Here is a 23,930-nt window from a genome sequence, read left to right as displayed (position 1 = left end):
GAAGTACATCTTTAAAATATTTGAATAGAATGCTCCATGTGGTAAGAGCGACGACACGGTAATAAGTAATACTTGCAAAAATCTTGCTAATTATCGAAATGATGTAAATTACTATTTTTACAATACTGCTACATATACAATTCTATTTACTATTTCTAATCAGTTATTTTGTAAAAAAATTACTTGTTTACATTTTATATACATATATATAATTTATATTAGCTAAAGAATAATTATTTAAAAGAAAAATTAGATAATATTATGTACATATATCAAAATAGTTTCAGAGAAACTCTATTTTGAAATTAACAAGAAGATTTTATATGTACTTTTATTTTATTTCTTGTTTTTTTTTTATATGCTGTGATTGTATATAAAATATACAAATTATTATGAAGCTGTGTAACTTCCCTAAACACTATTAAATAAACAACACTAAATAGATGGTATATTATAAGATCAAGAATGGTTCATTTAACTTCATCAGCAAAGCGCCCGTTACGGAGGCTTGAAACTCCTTGAAGTTAATTCTGAAGTTTCTGTACTTTCCAACGGCAAGACTTGAGTTAAATTGCATTTAAATTTTAAGCCGACATGATGGCATAGTAAGAAATTGTGATAAATATCAAAGGAAGAAACTAATTCTTTTAAACGTCTCCACTCTTATCATTTATAATAATTTAACAATTCTATTGTACATTTGGTAACGCAATATAAATTATCTCGTTACCAAATGTATATTTATGATGAAAATTCAAGATAAATATAAATTAGAATCTTCTATTAAATTGAGTGCACTTTTGTGGGCAAATGTTATTTTACAATAAATAGAAATCCGAGACCGAAAATCTTGACGTTTTCACAAGACGCTCAGCGCAAAGCTCGGCTCAGTTTCCGACATTTAAAAATATTCTTTAACATTCTTTAACAACTTTATATTCTTGTATACATACGTCTATACACTATGATTCATATTTTTTAACACATTGCAAAATAAAATTAGTTCCAAATATTTATAAAGTATAATTATACAAAATTATATAAAATACTTTAAAAATAAAATATTTTTATACAATCAATAAAAAATAATAAAATTTTTATTAAACAATCAATAATAAAAGCAATGTACAGCCTACGATGTGTTAATTGAAAGTATATATCGTACATTATTCTAGATTCATTAATTTAATATAAAAATAAAATCGCAGATTCACTCACCGATCACAAGACACAGCAACGGAATTGTTGTCCTGTTAATGTATGAAATGTTAATCTGTAAAATACGTAAAAACATACAAATTATCGGTGAGTGAATGTGCGATTTTATTTTTATATTAAATTAATGGATCCAGAATGATGTATAAGATATATACTCTCAATTAACACATTGCAGACCGTACATCGCTTTATCATTAACTTTTTAATAAAAGTTTTACTATTTTTCATAGATTGCATAAAAATGTTTAATTTTAAAAGTATTTTATATAACTTTATTTAATTAGTTTTACTTTAAAAATATTTATAACTAATTTTGTTTTGCAATGTATTAAAAGATATAAATTACAAAGTAGAGAAGTACGTATATAAGAATATTTTCAAATTTCTCGGACGCAAATAGCGGTAACCGAGCTGAGCTTTGAGTTAGCGTCTAGCAAAAAATTTTACCGAGACAGTCACTCTCGGTAGAATTTTTTGGATTTTAGATGCAAATAGCGGTAACTGAGCCGAGCTCTGCGCTAACATCATGCGAAAAGTGCCGAGAGAAATGTCGCTTTTGGGTTTCTCTCATTGTCAGATAAAAGATATATGATTTGTGCATGCCTGAGAGTGCATACAACGGAAAAATAGACAGCTAACTTTTTGATTTACATCGCTTCGGTAAAGTTCATCGTCGCGTACGAGAAAATATGTATTTAAAACAATTTCACACAAAAATAATTATTGCATACATTATTTTTAAAATTTTAAATTTATTACAATTAATTATATAATAAATACCAAAAAATTTATTATAAACAATCTGCTCAGCCTTCTTTTCATTTGTATTTAGCTTTTAATCCAACTATTTTAATTAGCTCTGCTTTATTATATGAGCATTGCATATAGCAATTGCGTTAAAATTTTATTCGTGACTTAAATATGATACTTAAAATAATACAAATTTCAGATGATCGAACAGTTTAGACAGTTCACATCTCGAGATAAATGTCAAATAGTTCGCATTTTTCGAGTAGAAGATATGTTTAAACATTTTTAACTATACAAATTAACTTCAAGTCCAAAAATTCGAAAATTGTACTACAAGATAAATCTAATAATAAATAATTAATAAATAATTGTAATTATTATTTAAAAAATTGGGAATATTAAATACATTTCATTAATTTATATTTCAAAAATAGATATGACAGATTGATATTTTAATCAAGGAATATGCGATTATTTGATGCTTTATTATGCATACGAAAATGCACACATAGAGCATATAAATAAAGCTCATTATATGCATTAAGGCGATTATTTTGATATCCTATTATATTATACAATATTAATTACAAGATATCAAGTTGCACAAAATTTATAGAACAGATTCGCAAGAGCAAATATAAAAAACGAGAAAATATTTGTCTATGACAAAAACAACATACACACATAAATTTTTAAGACATAATTAGAAACATTATAAACAGATTCAAATATTAATAATTTTCAAGTAATTTTTATATATAATATATATTATTTTATTTTATTTATCTAATTCATTTAATTAATCAAATCTTTATTCTTTAATTGATAAAAATTTTGAGTTACATGTTTTATCGTTTACTTCGATAAATAATAAAAAATAAAAACATTATAATGACGATTTTAAAAAATAATTTTTTGAATACATAATTTTTATTATATTTTTCCCCGGTGTTCGTATTACACATAGATAGTAAAAATAAAAGCAAAATATTTCTACGTTTTTCTTCATATAAAATGTATCAATTTTATCCGAATCTTTTCTAACTTATTCATGTTTATAAATAATAATCTTACATCAATTTTATAGTTGAAAATATTCCGAATTGTTTTAATTAAAATTGTACATGCATAACTCTGATGGACAGTTTGTGCATGTAGCACGGACGTGCACCAAATGGCAATGTAGAAAGATAAATGTAGCTATGCAGTTCCATCTCTGAAATAAAGATAGCAGTACTGAACAGAAGAGGAGGTATAAACGTTCCACAGAAAATTCCGGAATGGTTTCTTTCGAGTTTCTTTCCGCCAAGAATAATTTGCGAAGACTTAACCAATCGTCGGTTACTAAGCTTAGATATAATCCGTATAAATTTTTTCTGAATTTAGAAAATAATTATATCATTATTGTAAAATCCATCTTTGATAGAAATGTAAGATCTAAATAAACAAATTGAATATAAATTTGAGATTCAAATTATGCACTATCTTGGATACCATCATAGCTAGATAATATTGATTACTTTAGATACTCAATGTTCAGTCGGTAAAACAAAGTATTGAGTACTTGTAAACTATAAAATAAGTTGGATTATAAGTTTTAATTATTATCAATTAAATTTATTAAAATTTTATAAAGTCTTGGTATTAAATATTTATATTACTTGCACGAATAAGTGAGAGCATTGACTGATAAAATTTCTGTTGAATACCGGTTGAAGTACTTGTATCCTATAACTCTGCATCTTGCGCATTTCTCTACCGTGATATTGTCGATGCATGCTTTTTAAGATCGACAAAGAGACCGGCGATATTCCACCGAAGACGGCATCGCCTGATCTCGTCGATGCGCCGCTATGTTATATAAACGTCAAACGTCGACGCGCTTATGTAACACGAGACGTTTGAGACAACGAAGACGACAACAGGCGAGCCACGCGTAACGTAATGTGTAAATCGCCGATCGTGTAAGTGAAATATTTACACGCTCATGTAATCGGGCTCTTACGCGCGCGAACGGCTGCGCCCTGCCCTCTCCTAGAATGCCACAAGGTAAGAAGTGTCGTTTCGTAACGCGACAGCATGAACGTTTCAAAGTCAGCGAGTGCGCTGGTTTTCATGAATACGCCATGGGACTTGTAACAGGAGCCGGCTGAAAGAAGCCGGGACAAAGGTCCGAAATGAGAGACAGACGGAGACAGTCGAGACATCCTGCAGTCTGAATGACAGTACAGGAAATAATATACGAGACGCGAGAAAAAAATAAAAGGGCTATTGTAAATGATTGCCCTCTGATGTAAGAGATAAACAGAACAAAACATATGTAACAAAGTCTTCTTCTTTTTTTATGAAGTTTATTTTAGACAGAGTTTTTTAAATTTAAAATACATCTTTTACAAATTATAAACTTATTCTATTTTTTAAGTAAACTCTTCAATTTCTACAATAGTAGTCTTAATAGCCATTTAATATATTGCTGCAGAAAGAGCAGAAGATTTAGCCTCCTACAAAAATTATTCCTTCCAGATAATAACATAAAAATACATACAATTTTTGTTCTCAAAATACTTTAATAATAATTCTAAAATTAGTTAAAAATTAAATTCGATTGGAGTCAACTATACACAGAAATATTTAAGTCTTTTTATATAAAAACTGTTTATCTTTGAGATGTTATTTATTAACTCTCGCAATCAACGGAACATATATGTCTTCTACTGTTCTACTTACAACTTTTCCACTTACAATTTCAGAGTTCAATGGACCAAAACAGGAAAAGAGGGAAGCAATAAGAGTACTTGTTCACTTAGCGTACATTCTAATTCTCGAATGAAGTTTACGAGTGAAAAATATGTAATTCGGTTACGAAAGGAGCAAATTGAGAAATTTAAGGGACACATTATCAGCGCAACGCCTATCTCTATGTCGGATCATCGCCGAAGAATTCATACGCCCATTAGCCGCGCATTCTTTCGCCGTTCCCTCATTCGAAATATTGGCAATATGTAATTCTTATCTCTTGCCTTCTCCCGCCTCCCTTCTCTTCCTCTCGTAATCCGCCTTACGTAATGACGGTAATGTAACCAAATGTATGTAACGCTTGCATAAGATAGCCCCTACCCTACCTACGCGCCGAGTGGCGGCGCGGTACCGCGGTATAATCTATTGTTTGGCAATAGTTATGGTTCGTTGTGTAACGGACTAGTTAACAGAGGCGATCGATAAGTAACGCGGCATTGCGTCGTACAATGAAGTCGACGTTGCAGAGGAAGGCATCAAGGAGAAAACAAAAAGGGAAGCAAATCAATTAAGAAAACAATTCGCCGATGATACAATCGGATCGCTTTCAAAGAAGCACTTTTCCGCTCCCTTTGGTGAAAAACACGATTATCAGTGAAAAACATACGTATCCCGATAGTTGAACATTTAAAAAGTAATCGTCATTGATTTGCAAGCTTACGAACTACACCGTTTTATCTTCAGCGGAAGCAATACGGAATTCATGCTAATCGATTTGGTATAAAGCGCTGAAGATCATAAAGATTTAAATAATAAAAAAGTAATAAAAAAATTGAATTAATACAAAGTAAAGTAAAATCAATTTAAAATTCGTAAATAAAATTTTATTATCTCTAACCTTTAATCTTTCTTTATTCTCTTTAACTTGATTCTAACTGATAATAATTTGACGGTTATTATTCACTGCTAACGCATGTTTTTTTCTGAGACATTTTAAATATTAGGTCAGCTTATCAAGGTTGGTAGAAGAATTATTCGCGGTTGAAACGACCACGGAAAGAGATTGTTGGATTGCGATTTTAGAATGTACGAGAAATGAGCATTTATATCTTAAATATATTTCTTCATATCAGATTCGATAAGGAAACCTTTAACATTTTTTATGACATTATTTTTATGACCTCATATAATCCTTTTTACAGCCAATATTTCAATAGTTATATAGCTCAATTAAATTTAAATAACTAAAATGTAAATATAAAAATTATTAAATTGTTTCTACATACATATGAATTCATATCGCGCTAATTTTTCTTCCTCGCGTTCGCCTCTAATTTTCAATTACCGGCGAAAACACGAAACGATTATCTCGTGACAGGCTTTAATGTTTCCACGTAGAGAGCCGATCATTAGAAGATCGTGTCCACAAACCGTGGTTGGTTGATCTTTATTTTTGCACAAGATCACACGACAGTTTGTCACGACATAATCAATTTGCGGCGGTACGTAACGAAAATTTAATGAGCTTTATTACCTGAATGAGAATCACGTAACGCTCTCGCAATAAGCGTTGCGGGGGCACGATATGTAAGTTCTCGTAACCACTGAAACGACATACATATCGTGTGACTATTTTGAAATCGTTTCGCGAATGAACAGAGATATACATACTTCACACTGATAGTCGCCTTTCACCCTTAAATGTGCGCGCACAAATATTACACGCCATTTAGAATCAAATTCAACTACGGGAATAAGAAATAAATATAAAATAAACGACGCACAGAATTGATTCTAGTATTACGAAAAGGACTGACGAAGAAATCACACTTGGCGAATAAATGTACCATAAATAATACTCGCATACCAACAAAAAATAACTATCCTGCACGATAGTCTTTCGATATTGATAAAGATAATGCATATTTTTATATCAGCGAAATATTCAACGAAATGGTCGCGCAGTCAGCTGGAGTTAAAGTAGTAATTAAAACATTCTGCGCATTCGCAATCGCATTAACCAATGCAGCCATAAATATCACGTCTGAAGTATAAAATTATAATCTTCAGATAAAGCACCGATTAATCTAACCAATGTACACGGCTGTAGCATAGTACAGAAGATCGATGTCTATGAAAGAATCTATGAACAGCAATCTCTAACTTAAGCAGCGTGAACTTTTCTTATTCAGTTGTAACCCTGATAACAAATTGCATTACCAATTCATTGCAATTACCAATAAATCGCAATTTATATATTTTTTAATAGCTTCTTTCATTAATAGAATATTTTGATTGCAACTTGAAAATGTCCGTAAATTGTAGATGGAAACGTCACGATATTATAAAGCAAACATCGATATTTAAAAGTAATCTAATCGAATTATGCACAAGAGCAACGTTTCTTCACCTCAATTTGCATTGCTGCGTCGTACCATTAAATTGATTACGTGCAATGCTACGTCAAACTGCATAAATCTCAATTTTGCATTAAAGCAATCTTTTAGTTCATAGAACTTAATAGCATTTAAAATGAATAAATTAGTACGTTTGTTATATTAAATTTGTGCAGTTCGATGCTAATTTTTGTCGATAATATCACATTAAGAACAAAGCAAAGTGAATGCAATAATTTATTCTATATATTGTATCTGTTTTATTAAATGTGGACGAAGAAGTGTATGCATTTTTTATCAATAATTCCAGGAAGAAGGGAACAAAGTCCGATCGCAGATCATCTTGTTACATGATTCATTACTTTTGTTATATGTTTTATTTACAATATTTATCTGACATCAATTATCTACATTTCTTCCGAGTTTAACATGCCAGAGATGCGCATAACACTACATATGTATAGCAATACCTAGCAATCATGTCCAATTGCCACTCGCCCACTGTGTTCCTGTTGAATGTACGATAATATATATGCTGTATTTTCATAGCCACGAGATTGCCTAAGGAATATTATCTGCATACTTCGATTTATGTGACTATAAAAATCGAAAAATTGATTACATCTGTCGCACTTTTTTAACTACTTTGACCGCGTTTCATATTCATATTCTATATATATATATAAAATTACCATATATTGCAATAGATAATAAAGTTCAATTAGCAATCTAATAAAATACATTGATAAAGTTTGCAACAACAATAAATTAATTCTCCGCTATATTAATCGATATAAAAGTCAGACCAAATACAGCATTCTTTTTCAGAGATTTGAAAACGCTCAGAATTTTCTTATCGTTTTTTTTTTAATCTACTATAGTCCAAATTAAAATTCTAATAAGCATAGTTCAAATCTAAAATTAATTGACTAAGACATTATTTTCATTGTATGTTAATTATCTTTTGTATTATACTTGTGCGCTCAAAAAATATTTGTCAAGGATATCAATAAAAAATGCACAACTTCTGTTACATCCTACATACGCGCGTGTGATGATTACGCGCTCACACGATCGGTACCTCACGCATCAACGTGGCACGCGACAGATAACGAGTTTCTTGATTTTTTTTTCTTTGTTTCTTTTCTTAGTTAATTGATGGAAACGTTCATAAATCTTGCGTCTTTACGACTTTTTAAACTCTACGTCCATATTTGCATAATTATCAATAAAACTCTGTGTTTTCAAAAAGCCTAGACCTAAAAAATAATTTGCGGAAAGGTTCTTTGAGTGAAACAGTCTCCACGAAGTAATCGTAAATCTATTCGCATGTAAATGGAAGAGAAGCATTTGTGGAAGCGCAGAAAACAAAAGAATCGAGTTCTACAGTGAATTTGGCAGTTATTAAACGGTTCTATTCACGTCGAGCAAATAATGGCGAAGTAAAATAAATACACCGATTTATTCTGCTTCGTATGATAGATGTCTGTTTAGCTGCAAAGTCAGTCAGATTGAGAGTACTTTCACGTGAAAATTCCTGCCGTTGTAGCAAGCTACAATCGTATCGTATACGCCGTTTAGCGACGGCGAATTGCCGTCAGTATGCATCCATGTTACACACGTGCTCATGAATGCATCGCGCGCCTTGGTATGCAACGCGCGATATCTCAGCATCGAATAAATGTAGGGGGGTACTTAAACTTCCCACTTAAGCTGATATTCATTTGATCGACAACATCTATGCCCGTTTAAAAGGTATAACTTAATAAAAATAGCAGTACGATGTCTCTAAATCTGGTATTTGTGAAATTTGCCTTTAAAAAATGTGTAAAATACTTTATATATATTTAAAGATGTTATTGCGCGTCAATTATCTCAAAACGTTATTGACATAACGTATATGTTGCTGTTTCAATTAATATTTGTTTGATTAATATTATAATATATTATTATATTAAGTTATTTCTTATATAATTCTGAGTCATTTATTTATAATATTTAATATATAATACTATTATCCGGGTTTTGCTCTGATATTTTATATAAGTTGTACGTAATGGAAGATGTATGTTCTAAATTTGCATTTTCATAACTCAACATTCTTGACGCACCAGATTCCTTATACGATGCAAATTTTCTACACTATATCAAAGCGCCGCAGTATTGCATCATTTTACGCGAAATGTTTCTTTCCAAAAGTCACATTGCGTATGTAATTTTCAAACTTACACTTACACACAAACAATTCGACTGTAAACAAAATCACTTTTCAATAGACTGTGCAAATAAATGGCCGTGCTCGTCGTAAAGAAGATTTAATGTTCTGAGCAAGCGACGCATAAAATCTCGCTTTTATGATCGGAGCAATTTAAATTTGTCTTTTTTTGCAGGTAAATAGTTGAGTTATTTATGTAACAGTTATATATATCAAAACCTGTTTTGAATAAATTAATAATATTAATGTGTAATGTGCTTGCAGTTATGCATATAAGTGAGAAAAGTTGTCTAATTATAATAAAAAATTAATTATTAAATGAGTGAAACTGAACAGTTTAAATTCTAAATAGTTAAAATTACTACGTTATATATTAAAACATCTGAAAATCTTTCTTTCATATAAAAATCTAATCAAACTTAATGTGAGTGTAAAAGAAGAAAGAACAACTGCAGTCGCGTGAAAAAAGAATATTGTCGGTCGCGTGGGAGTTCATTGCTCAGTAACTCGTAATAGCGGCAAAACAATTATAATGTTAATGATTCTGATTTTAATGATTTGACGTATATCTACAAATCGTAAAAGTTCTCCCATGAAAATTATATTTGTGTTTAAAATACAATTTAAAATAACAAATTTAATATAATTAATTTTATTTTCTTTTAAAAATTGTTAAATCTTTTTTAAAGTAATTATTGAATATTGTCTTGCATGAGCTCCCAAAACAATGTTCTATTATGTAAAATAATAATTAAATTATGTAAAATAAACATTAAACCATTATTCTGTAGAAACTCCTTGAGTAACTGTACTTCAACAATATTTATGCGCTTTATACGCTGTGAATATAAATATGCATTTATTGCCTATTTTCATTAAGCGGTTAAGAATATTTCGCACGATGTAAAAACGTCGAGCTTAATTGATCATCATAGAATTTTATTGACGACTAGACACCGACGATTAGACGTTACTTGCATGTGAATTTTAAGTAACAGAGAGTTACGGTGCGTTCTCGACGTGACAACGATTATGAGTGGTTACAAAATCGACATAAAACTTGTGGCGTACGTGCAACAAAAATCGTTGCATATTCATACCGATGATTAAACGAAAAGATAATGATCAACTGAAAAAATACTTTTCCCGATTGCAACCAATTTAGAAAACACGCTCATGGAACGCTGCACACACACACAACTAACAATAATTTCTAACAATAATTTTTGCTGCAATAAAAAGCGAGAAAAATATCTAAAAAATCAAAGCAATAACTGAGCAAAAAGATATATTAATAATAATAGAAATCTAAAATATTGTTTTGACTTGTAAATTATTGAGACGGCATAGTTTAATAGAAAAAAAGCTAAAATAATCCAGTTTACAGTAGTAAATCTGCCTTTGTATAATTATATCTAATTTATTGCTGTTCCGAATAATCATTTTGGAGCGTCACAGTGCTAGCACGTGTCGACTTCCGTCAGTTTTTAACGATCGCCATTTCCGGCACTAGTTATTGCAATGCGTAACGCATTATTTAGATAATCTTTCTCGCGCACACGCGCGCACGTTTTCAGAGTCATCCGCCATAAAAGTGAGTAAATTGACCACCGCTTTGTGTTCGACTTCCATTACGCCTCTGTGCTTTATTATTGTTTAAAGTATTACGTCTTCTCGTTAATGCAGGCGCCTATTTTCGCGCACTTATGCAACGATTATAGGGTCTCGAGACCGCACTTTATTATACGAGTATTACGCAACTATTTAACTGAAATATGTACCACGCGTGTGTCATCTGTCTCTAGCCATGATATAACTTGTGCCAAAGAAATTTATTTATATATTTTTTTATTTATTTAAATATAAATGGCTCGAGATATGTACACGAAACGCTTATGCAAATGATATAATCCAAGCTATAAAAAGCCAATCTCAAAAATAAATTTTTTTTAATTCGAATAATTCTGCAATTTAATGAACAAATTAATAAAAATAACGTGTATTAGTTTACTGTTGCAATATTATATATTTACAAAATAATAATTGCTATACTATATGAAAACTATTTAGAGAAAGAAAGAAATAAACATATGGTGAGCATATTGTATTAATTTAATTTTGCAACTATAATTTAACTCTTCATGTTTCTCAACGCACCGATCACAGCGAGCAAATCGATTGACAAATCGACGGCTTCGGCGCTGCAAGTTATCGCCGATAATTACGTAGCTAGAGAAAGAGTGAGCGCAAGGCATTATACAAGTATGTAAAGCCGCAATGACAATGGCGAAGTTTCCATTAACGAACCTCGCGTTAATGAAGGTAACGCTCGCCCAATTTCGACACAGCCGCTGCCGGATGTTCTATTATGACGTAGAGCCGGCAGAGTAATTTCCTCATATCCGACAAATCGACAACCGATCGTATCGCGCTCACGCGCACGAGTCAGTGTCTCCCAATCAAGATTCCGCGAAACATCTGTATTTATTAATTAACAACCTATTCTAACCACCTATTATAATATATGCAACAAATATTTGTAATATATAATTTTATTTTATAGATAAAATGCTGCACGAGAAATGAGTTAGGTAAATTTTGAAATATTGCAGAGTTTGAAAATTCTAACAGTATATTGAAATATCAAATACTACAAATTAAATATATTTAAAAGGAAAACTTTATAAAACGCGTATGTTGATTTTAAAGTAAACCATATTTTGAAATTACTTTGAAAGTTTATACATGAAGAAAGAGTTGGAGAATACCGGATTAGACTATGTAAGAGCAGTTGCGTGCACCAACGGATATATCGCGTGTCATAAGAGATTGCTGAAAAATGAGTAGTTCCAAGCCATTACTTTGCGTCAATTTGCAATTTTGTTTTTAACATCGTGTTTTAATTTTATTGTAAGATCAATATTTGTGCGGTTTTATTTATTATTTGCCAATAGAAATTTATAATTAAAATTTTTATGTTTAAAATTATATAAAGACATGGAAATTATGTAACGCAAATAACTGCTTTTATAACACTCAGTAGACAACAATACCAATTGTATAATTTTTGTATATATAAATAATATTTAATCAGAAAGATAACATAAATTCCGATTGTAATACGAAAAATGTTAAATGCAAAATTGACAAATCTCTCACAAGACATCTATTACTTCGCGAATAAACCGAGCCTTCTTGTTAGCCATGCGAAACAATCCGACAATGGACTTTCTATTCTACGCGATTCATAAATCTCGGTAACCACTAATAAAATTATCTGGCCATGAAGCACCGATTTTCCAGACGAAGAGATAACGCTATTCTTTCGCATCGCCCTGCTTACATCGGACCGGCGAACTGCAAAAAGATTACCGCAGCTCGCGATTTATGATGAGATCCGATGTCGTGCTCGGTGGCGCTCATTATGACGCTAAAACTCAAAACCACGCAATGTACAATAACGTAAGAGTCGTTAAATGCATTAATGGCCATTGCATAACGATCTTACAACTATATAATCTTATATAATACTGTGTCAGGTTATACCGTCACAATGTTGCAAATTGACCGGGCTTTATATAAAAGAACTAAACACTTGCTAAATGTGGGAAATAGACATCTCAAACTTTTTTACGCGATGAAATTATATTTTAACAATTTACAGTATAATAAAATAAAATTTAATAAGCAATTTAATAAGAAAAAAATAAGTACCATTAATTGCTTATTTGTTTATCACCAAAATTAGAATAACATCTTATTAAGATGTACGTATATTTTTCATTATATTTTTTAAATTTTTCCTCGTCAATAATAATTATAACGCGTTATTAAAAACCACGCATGATTTACAAGAAAATCCCGATTTAGTTTAATCGGTAATTTTAGAAAATGAAAATAATCTTCTCACATAATTGCAAAGTTTTATTACACATTTCGCTAAAATTTTGTTTTTATCCCTTCTCTAAAATTTCCTGTTTAAAAAAGTAATTGTACATTCAAAATACTTTGCATAAGCATTACGCATTTAAATTGCAGATAATTTAAAATTTTCTCTACCGAATGTCGTCGAGTATTACCGAATATTGCTTCCATGAACTGCTGAATTATGCTATAACCAAAGGGGCCGCCAGGTGTAACTGGCGAGCAACTGTACCATTTCCGTAATATCTACAAAATCTTTCTTTTTTTCTTTCCCCTCTTTTCGATGGCGCGGTATATCGCTTTTACCTCACATGAGTATTAAAGTAAAGCTCACTTCTCGTAACATCTAATTCGAGGTGTTACTCAACGAGCCGAAGTTACGTGATCGGTCGTTCTATAACAAGGCGTTACAGCGTCCTTCGTTACGAATTCGTTGGATCAAGCGTGAAACGCAACGACGTGCCACGAATGTCTGCAAAACGTTGTGCATCCTCATTGTGTTTTCTCCGCTCGCGCAAGACATTATCATGTATCCGAACTTCCGGTATACGTTCCTAGCCAGAAACCAGTCAAATAAATTGTACAAGAAGTTCGAGCAGATACAATTGTGTGATTACAAAACAAACAAAAAATTGAAAATATGCATAGATATTGGATGCACTTTCTCTCATATACACGTGTAGAATCAATAATGATAAAAATTTCTAGTTATTTGCACGATTCACATTATTTCAGAAATTAATCTTTAAATAAAACTTACGCGCACGCAAGAAACAAACCAATTACAAAACATAAGAATATTATTTTCTATAATTTTGATTAATCGCATTCAATTTTGTTGAGAAATGCGATTTGCTATATTTTATCGAGATTAATAAACTTTACTTTGTAATCTTCCTACTACATGAAGTCGAACTTGATTACGGTAATAACAGGTAAGAAACATGTGTCATAGAAACGCAGTCCGAACTCTCATTAAATGCTAATAGTAAAACAGTTAAAGGCAATTTCCTGGCCGTCTTGACAAAGAAAAAATTGACACAAGAAAGTCGATTGATCTTGTATAACGGTTATAAATAATATTATTATCGTATTAAATCGTACTACGCTCTCTGAGCATACACCGATAACTGATTTTTTCGAAGACAATCATTATGTTCGATCGACGCAAAAGTCTTCGAAAAATTCAATTTCACTCTATGTAATCGTCATTTTTTAAAATAACATATGAAGAATATATTCTATTCTCGCCACTTTAATTTTTGATTTAATTTTTTCGCACTTAATTTTTACATAGGTAAAAATATAAATGAGATTATTTGTCACAACATTTTTTTTACTTATTGTTCATTGTAAATTTCATTTATTCAATATATCGTTTTTTAAAGAATTTAAAGAATTAGAAAATTATTATTAACATTCTAGAAATAGTAGAGTTTGAAAAAACTTAATTTTCAATATTTCTCACTTGGAAAATTAAGTTTACATGCCCTTGCGATCTCTACACCACTCAATCTGTCATTCTACACATCATCTGCGATTTATCACGAAACGTGCCACGCCCTTATGTATCTCGAAGGTTGCAGTCGCCGGGTTGCAAATTACAGCAACGGGATGCTGCGTGCAATGCGCGCCGTGCCGCTTGCTCAAAGATAAATGGCAAGCACGTTTAGTCGGCAGGAGAGTGTGCCGAAAGATATATCGGGAATCCAACGAACGTGGCGAGAGTAGGAAAAAAGAGCATACTGTCGTGGCATGATGCAACTATGCAGCTACAAAATGTTCTCTATTTCGAGTACAGTTAATAGCAACAGGCTCGGAAACAGTAAAACCCTCGTGAAATAAAAAATCTTATAATATATGATGAAAATGGAAAAATAGCGCATATAGTAATTTATTTTAATGAAGACTTAAATCAAAGTATAAAATTTTTATTAAAATAAACTCGAAATTTTATTGTGTAGTTTATAATTTTTTATTGCACATGCTAACTCACTAAAAGTTTTATTTTACTGTATATCACATTACGCTGCATAATATAAAAGTCTAATTGTAAATCTCAATCATATTAAAATGTAACCTTTACAGAAGATGAGAATTCAATAATATTTTAAAGACACCATTACTAACAAAGTCACATTAAATCAATTCACTGCAAAGATATCACAAGAATTATAAGAGTTGCAATACGTTAGATCCCAATATGGATTAATTACTCTCGACAGAAGTCGAGAATTGAAATAACACGCGAAGAAGCGCATAGATGTTAATCGCAATGGCCGCGCATGATGCATAAGTATAAATTACACGTAACTGTAAATGCGATACGTAGGAAACACGTGTAACGTGAAGCCTCGGAGGTGTGATAAAGGTTACGATGTGTGCGAATGGGGGTTAAACGATCGATAGATCACTTGTAACTAATTAAATCCTCTCGTTCGACGGTCGTTCGACGGTCGTTCGACGGTCGTCAAGGATACAGCAACCGGGGCAATGTCCTGCGAGATTCGTTTGCGTAACGATGACGATGTAACCTTTCTATTGTACCACCTAAGGCCAGCAGCCGTAGAAAGGTCGATTCTAACGGTGCAAAATTGTAACGAAACGGGCAACTGCAATCTTAGAATTCTCTAGAACCGCCTAGATAATAATAACGGAAAAGTTGAAATGCACAGAGATGTAATACTGATTAGAATATCGATTTTATCGGTTTTGACTAACGTTTTTTTAATATCCCAAAAATGAGATAATTTTGAAATGGTCGCAGCAGATATTGAAAGCGGATTATCTGTTTTTAATACTTTTCACAGCTTTGGTGCAATAATGTAAATTGACGATTGCTGGGTCCAAATTATACTTTAGTCTAGATATGAGGGTATCAAGGACTGTTCGAGGTAACGTCCTGCGCCAGTTACGTAAAGTAGCAGCAACATAACGCGACCGTGAATTTATCGATTCTCCGCTTATCGTCGAGCGACTACTTTGATATCTCGCTTACCCATTTGTCTCGTTTACAGACTATGTCGAAAGCAAAAAAATACTTTTATCATTTCATGGAAATAGTGTTATATGATGGTGACATTGTAGAATAAGACGTAGTTTTTTAATTTCAAAATTATAATGCTCGTAAAATATCTTCTTACAACATTAATGAAATGTCCATCGCATTGAATGCATTGTCTTTTTAAAGAAATTAATTTCCAAAAAAGTATTCTTTATTTTTTAATACTTTCTTGACGTTACAGTTATTTTTATTAACCCATGTGAACGAAAAAATATATGATACAAAATTTATTTAAAATTTTATAAAATATAATAAAATATAAAAAATAATTTTGAGAAAAATTAGATTTCAAGTTTTTATTTTATAATAATATAAGGCTTGCATCAGTTTTTTTTTAATTTTTTGTTAAAATTTTGCCTTAGAAATTGACTAACTTCTTCATCAAATTAAAAATCACGTCTTTTATGAAAGTCGTGAAAGGTAAGAAATTATAGACAGAAGATATGTCCATCGCGAGATTAATCGCAGCTAAATATAGAGCGTGTAATAATAATGCACGCCTGCTTATGGTTCATCGGCACACACGTTAATGTCATACGTCACGCAATGCTGAGCATACCAAGAGAAAGACAGATGGGTAAAAGCTAGTGGAATATTAGATTCTTATAGCGCAATATATATTAATTAATTGTCGTTGGAGAGAAATAACGAGAAATTTGCAATTTATAAATGATAAAAATAAAACTTACTAATATATATATAAATTTATTTGCATTTAGGTATATCGTGATAATGTTTATCATTTCATTAAGATATTCTCTTTATATTATTCACGTTATTAACCAAGAAAAATATGTGCGATATAAATGTCATAAACGCAAATGCGAATGTGCCTGCAAAATCATTACCAAGAAATTGCGGAATGAATGTAAATTTAGACAAATCAAAATTGCTTTCAGAATGCTATTCTAGACATTTAAATCCGCGTAAATATGCCACTCAGAAAACTATGGTGAAATTCTAAACTGCATAAGTGAAAATTTCATCACGATCAATATTATGAAACCTATAATTTACACAGATCTATAATTGAAAATGTAGGTGCAAAAATGTAAGCAACGCTTTGAAATATTTGTCAAATATATAGATATAATCTTCGTATATTCCTCAGGACAGTTCAAGCTACCTTTCCATTGCCATTGTGCGAAAATAACAAATTTCAATTTTAATGCTTTGATTAAAGAAGAATGACAAGAATAGAATAGAAAGGAATCAATTTAAAATATGTTTTTGGAAAATAAAGATAACAATTTTCAATTTATTTGTATAACTTTCACCGAAAAAATAAATATTATTTAATATTATTTAATATTCGAAGCCAATGTACGATTCCACTGTACCGCAACGTGGATTAGGCAATCATCCGACATTCTCAACGAGGCGTTATAAAACCCACCTTAAAAACAGACACGAAATAGGAGGGCAGAGCGAGCGCGGTGAGCAAGAGAGGAGGAGGAATCTCGTAATATGGTAATACCACACGTTCAGTGGGGCATTGATGTTACATAATGGTACACGAGAGTACGAGAGACATCACGATACACAAACTGGCTGGCTATCAGAAACCTCGGGAGCCATTATGCAACGGAGACGCGGGTAACAAAGAACACCATTCCATCGTGCACCGGAATGCGAGAACGCGAATTTTACTTTACAATCGTAAAGAGCTCGTGAAGACGTTCGCCGCCGATTAACTAGTCGAATCGACGGCTCGCAAGATGGTCCGAATTTGCGAATAAAAAGTTGCCTTTGCTGTTTGACTCATAAACTCATTAGTCAAATGAGGTCATCTCGTTGATCGAGAGATGGAAAGTGATTCACATTGATACCTAACGTCGACCTGTGACATAACTCAAGATGGTAACCGATGAATCCTATGCAACGATACGACTCCGAAGTTTCTTCAAACGTGGTTCATGTAACGATTATTTAACAATCAGTGTAATGGGAACAAAAGATTCAGCTTTATTACAATCGGCTTACGTAACACTCTGTCCGCGAATTCCCTATTCGATATGTGTTAATTACCACAAACAGCGCAGTTATTCCCTTCGCATTATGATTATGAGAACCTCATTTGTGAGAACTTCGTGTAAGAACTTTGTTAATATTACATGAATATTTACGCAATGTGTGCTTCTATCTCGTCTACAGCGAATTGGAAAAGATTATACAAGATTTCCATATAAAAGTCGTCCACTTAACACCAGTGTGCAAATTATTTAGCAACAGATACAGGCAGGAGACGGAAATCTTGTCACCTCCAAGGACTTCACTACTTTCAGATTAATTGAGGCAATTTTTCGGCAAGCAGCGAAGACGTCGAGATAACAATTAGAAGCGCCTGCTCTCACGGGACGCGCATCATAATGCATTTCGCAATAATGATCACGAAGTGCCACAGGTCTGAGGTCGGGTCAATTCGCGTATCTGCTCAACACGCGGTTAACTATACGTAAGCAGCCATAATGCACGACGGCGATTTCGTCACTGGTGTCGAGCGTCGACTCTCGACAATAGAAACGCGCGCATGAAAGGTTACGTACCTTCAGCACCGTACTGGAACAGTTATGAAATACGGACATGCTCACGCCCGTTGATTTCTCACCTCCGCATAGAGGTACAATCGTCTCTCACTCGTTGCGATTTTTCCGAAAATAAACAAAGGCAGACTGGAAGGCGTCGTCGATGGATTTACAAGATAAAATCTATTAGCAGTTTAAATGGCAATTACGTTTCCTAATTTCTGAAGATCTTTTTTTTTAATTATTGAAATGTATCAAACATCAAAATTAATATGCTAATGGTAGATAAATATTGTACAATAAAATTTTGAATAACTAATGATTTTTATAATTAATGTCGAGGGCATCTTGTGAAGCAATGTATCGATCAACTCATTACCGCGAAGGAAATGACGGTAAATTATGAAAATTACAGAATTTCGTTAAGATTTACATGGCCGATGTGATGCAGGATGCAGTACTGTGAGAACTTCCGGGATAGAAATCGAATTAGTTTAATAATGTAATTTTGGAAAAGACGGCGGCGTTTTGTAATTTCTTCCGTTATTTCGGAGCAAAGTAAATTACGTGTAAGACAACGACACGCATGAAATTTCGACGCGGACAAATGCGCTTCCAGACCGCGTCTCTAATTTTACTCTCACGGTCAGACCGACTTACATAAATTATTTGCCTCTCGTAAATTTTACGACTAGTCGACCTTTGAGAAAAAAGGGGAAAAATGAATTTCATACGCGCCACAGATTCCAACACGATCCACCTTGCGCGCGCTTTTATCTACGCCGCGTTTGTTTGCTTGTACAAGATTTTACATTAGGAGAGTCGGCTTCTCTATGTGCACAGGGTGGCCGCTGATTCAGCAACACAATATTGATATCGTCTGCACACTTCCGTTACTTTTTTCATAACAGCAAGTGTGATTATTTTTCTCTGATCTAATACCGGAAATGCAGTTGCCAACAGCGGGTAAACCTATCAGTGCGCGAAAAAAAAAATCTATTTCCGCGAGGCGCGCGATATTTCGCAGAATGAACAGAAACAGAAGATAAGCGATTCGCTTTTTGGTTCGAGACCAACAGAATGTTTTGTCGATAAGCGTAGTTATCGTTATTTATCGATGGGCGTTCGCGGTGATATCGTTGATTACTCGACCGCGAATGGTTCTTATATAAGCCGCATGCGGTCCTACAAATCAGATGCAGAAAGTTTCTTACAAAAACAAATAATTGGCGTCAATAAATTGCTCCGTATACAAAAAATTAAGCACTTCCATGCAAAAATTGATAAAATATAGTTATAAAGTTTTTGCTAAGGAAAAAGGTATCATTATCTTTTATACCGCCAGTTAATTTATGAGATACTAATAAACCTTAATCTTTTTAACAGATAAATACAAAGTGACGCATACACGCATCAGCTGTTTGTTCACTCTGCTTTCCAAATTATAATAGCGCTAATTAATATTATACTTATTTCTAAATATTCTCGGAGAATTCCGAAACTGCAATTGAGTCGCAGCAAAGAATAATATTTCCCCATTAATATATTTGCAATAGTGCAACACAGTAGAAGTCTGTTGAGTCGAGAGTCAAATTTGTTAGTATAAAGCGAAATCGCGCGATTTTGGGAATGCAAGTGATTGGGATCAAATGTCGCGAATTTCGTACGATCGCGCCCGTGTTCGCGGATGAGCCGATTCGGGACTCGTTGGCGAGACGGAGAAAGGCGGGCTCTTTTCGGCTGCCTCTGGCCGTGACCCGTTTCACATTACATAAGCAAGCGGATCGCCGCTGCCTCGGCGGCGAACCAGCGCTGGGCGAGAGATCCGGACGGACGGGCTGACGCCGGGTGAACACCCAGACAAGGTCAAACTCGAGCCAGCAGGATGCAGCGCGCTATGCAGCCCGGCGGAATGCGCCGCGCACCTCTCGTCTTCTTTTCTTTTCTCGTCCTCGAAGAAAGAGCAGGGCACTAGTCTTTGTTCGAAGAAAGGACGCGCGAAGGCTGCTGAACGATGACCAAGCAGATCTCGGAGAGTTGAATAGTTGTATAGATTGATAAGAATATTTTTTTCCTTTTCAGATTTGATCCTTTCGTCGATTTACATAGAGCAATATAGCGATTGTAATCCTCAAAACTGAATATATTCAAAGATAATGCATTAAATTTAGATTTTGTTTGTTCTATAAAATAAGGTTGCTGAATAGAACCAAAATATCAGAAAAACTTTTTAATTACAATAAACGAAGTTTTGTTTGATCTTTAAAAACAAGAAAAAGGATAATTTTTTGCATGCTATGTACGCATTAATCCATAAAATGAACATGTCCATATTCAGATATCCATTGAAAAACACAGCTTGATACAAATATATTCCACGCAAATATATAAGATTTCTTAACTCGATGATTTCATAATTTTGTATTTTTAGATCACCTACACAAACAATCTGAAATCTAAATCATAATACAAAAATAATTTTAAAAAGAAATAAATATGTAGATATATACAAAGTGTATTTTAAGTTCTCTGTACTTATTTTTAAATTTTTTTCCACCAATCTGATCAATTGGAAGTTATGTATAAATGTGCGCGGCGTCTCGAATAAGTAATCGTTAGTGAAAGACAGTTACAACATTTTGCATTAAGAAGCGGAATGCAGTTACACGTAATAGAAAATTGCAAGCCGATGGTCGAGAATATGATGAGATAATCGGCAATGAGAGAAAAAAGATTTGTGTTTAGGATATTCGCATTACAGCAACACTTGCTTCTCGAAATGTTTTAAAGCGATTTTATTGCTGAGCAAGTACAGTTTGAGAAATAACGTGTTCGGACGCGCACATGCTAATTGTTATGTAAGTATCAAATATATATTTTCCAAAAATAACTACTTACAATTTTATACTCGTAAAATTTATCGCGATTTTTTGGCCTTGAGAAACTTAATTACTAAGAAGATATTCTGCATTCCGCGTTCCATAATTTCAAAAAAATTTCAAAAATGTTTCTGAGGGTAAAGGTACATTCCAAAGTTTTGCGACGTGTTGGAAATGTAGAGCATACTTTGAACGAACGATAGTTTTAATCGTGGCGAGTCGTAAAGCCGACGCACAGATTTGTCCCGTGGTTCTTTAATCCCGCGGACTTACGTAATGCGATCCAATTTAGCCCGTTCCTTCGTCCGTTCTCCGGTGATACATGCTGGAGCAAGCGCGCGCCGTTTTCGCAATTACGAGGCAATCGCCCGAGAAATCTGCCGGCTCGCAAAACGAAACGTCGTGCGGTGTATTAATGACACACTCTAATAATGTATTATCGCGAGGAAGCTATCATCTCGATGCTTTCTCATCGCAGGCCAACGTATCGATTATGCATGATCATCATATCGCAGATGGATCATCAAGTACCTGCGTATTAACGTAATTCGCAACGACACGTTTATCTTAATCTCGAATGTTACTATTGAGATAAAGTTTTTATGGAAGAATGTGAAACGTATATTGATTTTTTATACACCTATTATAAGTATTTGCATTAAAATTCATATTAATTGCGTCAGAAATTTAAAAAATAAAACTTCGAAAAAATTATTACTTATTGACCAATTGATTGGAAGCGAAAAATTTCTTCATATTATTAATAATTTATGAACAACGGCTTTATTTATTACTTTCAGCAATAAAACTTTATTTATTAATATGTTAAATGACATATTGTTTAAAATTAAAATCACGTTTAGCTTTTGCTTTTTCTTATTCGCATTCGCAAGGCGTGAAATATAAATTATGTAATCCCAGTCGGCGCAATTCGTTTCCGGTGGAGTAATAGTGACATTTTCTTTGTCAACGTAAGTGTTTTAAATTACTGAATCAAAACTTGCAAATGTATTCTTCGAACAATATGAAAATATCGTTTTATTTTCATTAATGTAATGAAATGTAATTTAATATTAAATATATAAAATTTAATGTAATTTAATATTTCTACTTATATATAATATTTCTACATATGTCGATATTTTCTCTAGGAAAAAATTTATCCCAAAGTAGTCCAATAATGACTATGATATTGTGACCCACTAAATTAGTAACATCCTGCATTCACGGATGGAATCTTAGTATTCGCTTCGTATGTTCCGTCTCGTTTTCTTTCAATGTAAATCCACTTTTAGACCGGATGCATCGAAAGAATCCTTATATGACGTGTGAAACGTTACGAATAAGATAAATTTACGATATACTTCTACTAACTGTACAACGGCATTTAAAAAATTTTAAATTTTACTTATCGTATATTTCACAAATGCAGGAAACGCTATAGATACTACATACAAAAATCGCGGATTAAAAACTACTTGTTTTAAACAAATTTATTTATTAGAATTTCTTAAAACAAGTGCAATTTATGTTTTTTATGTTTCATGCATTTATATATTATGTGTTTTTCTGCAAAAGTATAACTCTGCGATACACGCAGTCTTCCTTATGTTGTAATTTTTGTTTGTAAATAACGACATTATAAATCTATAATTATTAACTTAAATTATTCAATCACTTGCATTCTACGCGTTATCCATCACTGCTTCCGCTCGAATGATAAATTTCTAGAATTAATCGAACGCGAATCCCCAGGCGCGATAGTGATATAATCCATGATCGCACCGTAGCAGAACTTTATGCAAACTTCACATATGTTGCTATCGCGGCATCACGCTAAATAAACAAATCCGCCGCGATTAATTATGTATAGCCAAATGTTATCAATGTGAATCTAGGTGAACATTCGTGCGGATATTGTGACTTACGCAAGATTTTCGACATTACTTCAAGTTTAGTCAACCTTGATGTTACATACACTAGTTCGCGCGCGCGCATTGCGTAGACGTTAAACGGCCGATTACGTAACGATTAAGTCCAGCGTTAGTCAGCGGCCACGTAAGTTTCTAATCACCTCGGTTTATAAATTATAAATATTATAAAACCGACCGTGTTAAATCAAAGCGCGTAATTTCAATAATTATAAAAGTAACAATAAAAATCATTGACAATTCGATGTCTGATATCATAAAAATACAATATAAAAAGTAAAAATATTATAAG

The 23,930-nt window shown here is 32.7% G+C and overlaps 1 long non-coding RNA gene across 1 annotated transcript in view; it reads right to left on the bottom strand.

Annotated features, from left to right (window-relative positions):
* Nucleotides 1-407: 407 nt before the first annotated feature.
* Nucleotides 408-23,930, bottom strand: part of LOC137000152 (uncharacterized) — a 41,105-nt gene continuing 17,582 nt past the window's right edge. Inside the window, exon 3 of the long non-coding RNA XR_010890483.1 lies at nucleotides 408-1,273. This is a non-coding gene — a long non-coding RNA (uncharacterized lncRNA). The remainder of the gene's footprint in view (nucleotides 1,274-23,930) is intronic.

This window comes from Linepithema humile, chromosome 5, assembly GCF_040581485.1.
Source record: "Linepithema humile isolate Giens D197 chromosome 5, Lhum_UNIL_v1.0, whole genome shotgun sequence".
Taxonomy (NCBI): Eukaryota; Metazoa; Arthropoda; class Insecta; order Hymenoptera; family Formicidae; genus Linepithema; species Linepithema humile.
Note: the sequence above shows the minus strand (reverse complement) of the source record. Positions and strands in the feature narration are given on the sequence as shown.